Source organism: Centrocercus urophasianus, unplaced genomic scaffold, assembly GCF_019232065.1.
Source record: "Centrocercus urophasianus isolate 14NV4802_14NV808 unplaced genomic scaffold, USGS_Curo_1.0 seq_847, whole genome shotgun sequence".
Lineage (NCBI taxonomy): Eukaryota > Metazoa > Chordata > Aves > Galliformes > Phasianidae > Centrocercus > Centrocercus urophasianus.
In genome coordinates, this window is record NW_024885474.1 from 1 (window position 1) to 4,649 (window position 4,649).

A 4,649-nucleotide genomic window follows, 5' to 3' on the forward strand; every position below is an offset into this window, starting at 1 on the left:
ATCTTTTTCAGTCTTGGAAATTCCAGAAGAAATCTACTTTGCTGTTAAGAAGTAGGAAACATTTTCTGCCTTCACACTAGTAAATAGGACTACAAAAGCAAGGAGAAACAGCAAAAATAACAAAATGTGTGATAAGAACTAGTTTTTAAAGAAAATAATAACAAACAAATTATTATTTCACCATTAAATCATTTCGGAGAGAAAAAAACTTGAGTGTTTCTACTCAAAACAAGAAAACTTTTTATAATGTATATAAAATAGGAACACATTTCAAAACAAACGGAACAGGAATTTCACTGATAATTACTAAAAGTCTACAAGATTTATTTTCTTTATTTGCCCACCCCTTTTCCACCACCTATTTTCATCTCTTACAAGTTGTCACGGAGTTGACATAGAACCATGACCCAAGTCTTACCTGGATCTGAGCTACCTGTTCCTAGCTGTGCACATGCGTTATCGTTTTCTTGTAAGGCTTTTTTGAAGTAAAAAATTCCTAAATTGTGCTTTCCCATTGCAAAGTGGATGCAGCCAAGATTGTTCCAAAACATGCACCATAAGCATTCACCTGAGGGAACAGAAAAGACTACTTTTATAAACTGAAAAAAGTCACTGAGTTGACAAAACATTCCCACCACTCTCATGGGTCAGCAAGATGTTCAAGGATTATGAAGTTACGTCACTGCCTCCAGTATTTTAACAACCTGCCTTTCTGTTTATCATTCTGTTTCTCCTGGACACTTTGCCCAAAGTGATCCATGGGTAAAGACCAAAGACTTTCAGATCTTATGCACCATGTTCCAAGACACCCAGGTAGAAAGCTAATTTGACATACTGCAACTTGAAGCAAGTTTATCTGTAATTTTTCATAGTATTTAGAGTATATAAACATTTCTCTTTTTCCAACAGATGGCTCTTGTAAAAAGGAAATTCTTTAATGACATTATCTACCTCAGTTTTATAAAATAAACAAACTTGTTAACCTCACCATTCAAGGAGGAAACATACTCTCCTTCAGAAATATATCATGTTCAGACTAACACTGGAAGAAGCTTCTTCCACACAATGGCAAAAAAAAACAAGTGTTTGACTTATCTGCTGATAACTGAAGCTTTACCGAGATACCACTATTTAAAAAATAATCACCAATAAAATCATAGCACTAAAAAAAAAAAATAAGAAAATAATAAAAAAATATATCAAAGCAACCAAAAACCAGAACATTTTTGAACAAATTAGCCTGATGTTATTTTAATCATAACGTGGGAAGACAACTAAGTGAACATTCTACTGTTGCTTGTGTAAAAAAATGTAATTTGAAAATAAAACTTTTTATGAATGGCACAGAAGGACTTTCAGGAATCCATTTTCTCAGTCGCTATGTTGTCTAAATGACCATTCAATGAAAGCCACAGCATTGTTAATTGAAGGAGTGCAGCAATGAAGCGGAACACGTACTCGATATAAATCCATGATGCTTATGGCCTGCTGCTTTAAGTAATCCTTCATGTCTTTAAAGTTAGTATCAATGAGTAGTCCTGTTTGTACCACATACATAAGTACTCGCAGGATGAAAGCTTTCTATTTTATTTTACCTGTTTTCATGAAGCCTGGATGTTCAGCAATGTTTGCACTGTTTAAAAGTTTGACTGCTTTACGGTAATTGCCCCTCAAATATTCAAAGTTGCTCTTAAGAAAGAGAGAAGGAGCTGACTGTAAAGAAGAAAACAACAGTTAATTATCTTTTTTTTTTTTCTTTTTAATGATTGCTCACAGAATCACAGAATCACCCGGGTTGGAAGGGACCTCAAGGATCATGTAGTTCCAACCCCCCTGCCTAGCAGGGCCACCAAACACACACATTCAGATCAGGTTGCCCAGGACCCCGTCCAACCTGGCCTTGAACACATCTAAGGACGGGGCATCCACAACCTCCCTGGGCAGCCCGTTCCAGGGCCTAACCACTCTCCTTGTAAAGAACTTCCCCCTAACGTCCAACCTAAATCTTCCCTCCCTCAGCTTGGATCCATTTCCCCTAGTCCTGCTGTTGTCAGCCCTTTTGAAGAGTTTACTCCCCTCCTGGGTGTAGGTTCCCTTCAGGTATTGATAGGCTGCAATGAGGTCACCCCGCAGCCTTCTCTTCTCCAGGCTGAACAAGCCCAACTCCCTCAGCCTGTCCTCATAGGGGAGGTGCTCCAGCCCCCTGATCATCTTAGTCGCCCTCCTCTGGACCCTTTCCAAAATCTCAATGTCTTTCTTGTACTGAGGGCTCCACACCTGGACACAGTACTCCAGATGGGGCCTCACAAGAGCCGAGTAGAGAGGGACAATCACCTCCCTGTCCCTGCTGACCACCCCTCTCCTGATGGAGCCCAGGATCCCATTTGCCTTTCGAGCTGCCAGAGCGCACTGCTGGCTCATGTTCAGTCTCTCGTCCATCAGGACCCCCAGGTCCTTCTCTGCCGAGCTGCTCTCAAGGACCACTCCTCCCAGCCTGTACGGGTGCCTGGGGTTCTTCCGGCCCAAATGCAAAACCTTGCACTTTGCCGTGTTGAACCTCATTAGGTTCACCCGAGCCCAGCCCTCCAGCCTGTCGAGGTCCCTCTGAATGGCATCCCTTCCTTCCACCGTATCAACAGCACCACTCAGCTTGGTGTCGTCAGCAAACTTGCTGAGGGTGCACTCAATTCCCTCATCGATGTCATTAATAAAGATGTTAAAGAGCACCGGTCCCAAGACAGACCCTTGGGGGACACCACTTGTTACCGGCCTCCACCTGGACATAGAGCCATTGACCACCACCCTCTGTCTGCGGCCTTTCAACCAATTGCTTATCCATCGGGTCGTCCACCCATCAAATCCACTTCCCTCCAATTTGGAGATGAGGATGTGGTGGGGGACCATGTCAAAGGCCTTGCTCAGGTCCAGGTAAATGACATCGGTTGCCTTCCCTTTGTCCACCAATGCTGTCACTCCATCATAGAAGGCCACAAGATTGCTCATGCTAGATCAGCTTGCCCCTGCTGCCATTTTAAGAATACATGGGCTTAGCCTCCAATGATTTCATGAAGTAACATTTCTTTGAATACTCAACCTCTCCTGAAATGCAGAACTAGTTATTTTGTTTGGTTTCTGCTTCAAAACCAAATATTATGCTCAAGAGCTCTGTCACAGCAGTGGCAAAGTACAGAGGATCTCCCTTTTGCTTTAAGAGGCTCTTTCTCCAACCTGCCTTCTAATACACTCCCCTCATACTTCCCTCCCTGTGGAGCTCAACAGCTTCCTCCTGAGCTGATTCTCCTGGCCTGCCAAAAGACACATCATGACCCAGAAAGACTTCTATCAAACCAGCACCTGTTGAGACTGGCAACAAAATGCAAGTGCTCTCCTCCTACTACCTGATCCTCAGTTAATGCAGAACATACATGGCATGGTGGACACAATGCTGAGTTGAGAACTCCTATACAAAAGAAGAAACTGCTTTCTAGCAAGAGATAAGCCTCCAAAACAACTTCAACAATTACAAAAGAAAAAAGACAACACACAAAACCCCCAAATATTGAAAACCCCCAAATTAATCTTGCTAAAGTGGTTTTACTCAGCAGTGACATCAGAAAATTTTATTTTCCAGAGCATTTATGCTCTGGGAACTAGCAACTATAACTTGCTTTGCACTGCTCAAATTATAAACCGTATTTAACCAGTTTATTGTACACAGCATTTCATTGTTTGTTTGGTTTTTTTATACTGTTAACAACAATGTGCAACTTCCTGAGCAATTTAAAGTCCTATATTAAATACACTTAGAGAAAAGAGATTACAAACCCAACTGATTGCATACAGCACTATTTCAGACATCCATCCTCAGGAAGACCTTTCCTTGTAAAGTAAGTTACCAAATCCAGTTTTAAGATAGGGAACAGACCTAGATTACAAAAACAATAGCTTTAAGAATACTTACATTTCCAGCTGTATTCACAACAGACTTGATCTCCCTTTTGCATGCTTTTAGTGACTTCATCTGGATATAGGCTCTCACCTTATACTGTTTAAAATTAAATTTGTTATATTAGAAACAGTAACTTGTGCAGGTTTGCAAGATGGACCATGCCTAGAGATTTATGATAAAACTTCCTACATTGTAAAATAGGTAGTAAAAAGCTGATCACAAAGTCCTTCCAAGGAAGAATTTCTATTCAGAGTATCAGCAACAAATTCATAGAGTTCATATTTACAAGAGGCAAACGTGCATTTTGTTCAATGGCCGACATTCAACAGCTCTACATTCAAATGCCAAAACATCAGCACATAAAACAACAAATTAACTACAATAATTTAACGTGTGAATTCCAGACATTTACCTGTTCAACTGACAACACCAGTAAGTGAAAGGTGATTGTGAAGCATTTTGTTTCTTCACCCAAAGAGCAGTACTGGGAAATAAAACCTCAGTGATTTAAACTGTCTTGCAGTCAAACAGACATAAGATTATCAGAGCTAAATGCAATTTAACAAAATTATTTTAAGACATAGGGACTGAAATTGGAATTTTTTTAGGTCAGTTTCTCCTGGACACGAATCTTAAGAGAGGAAAAGGTCAGTTAAATCCATTTTTCTGATCTACAAAATGAAATTTAAGGTGACAATAT

The 4,649-nt window shown here is 40.4% G+C and overlaps 1 long non-coding RNA gene across 2 annotated transcripts; it reads right to left on the bottom strand.

Annotated features, from left to right (window-relative positions):
• Window positions 1–6: 6 nt before the first annotated feature.
• On the bottom strand, window positions 7–4,636 carry LOC122171182. Of its 2 annotated transcripts, XR_006171928.1 has the most exons (4): window positions 4,362–4,636; window positions 3,962–4,045; window positions 1,596–1,713; window positions 7–568 (listed from the first exon to the last, which is right to left on the bottom strand). It is a non-coding gene; the product is annotated as an uncharacterized LOC122171182 (long non-coding RNA). The 2 variants fall into 2 exon arrangements; XR_006171927.1 differs by lacking the exon at window positions 4,362–4,636 and having other exon boundaries at window positions 3,962–4,326.
• Window positions 4,637–4,649: the final 13 nt, after the last annotated feature.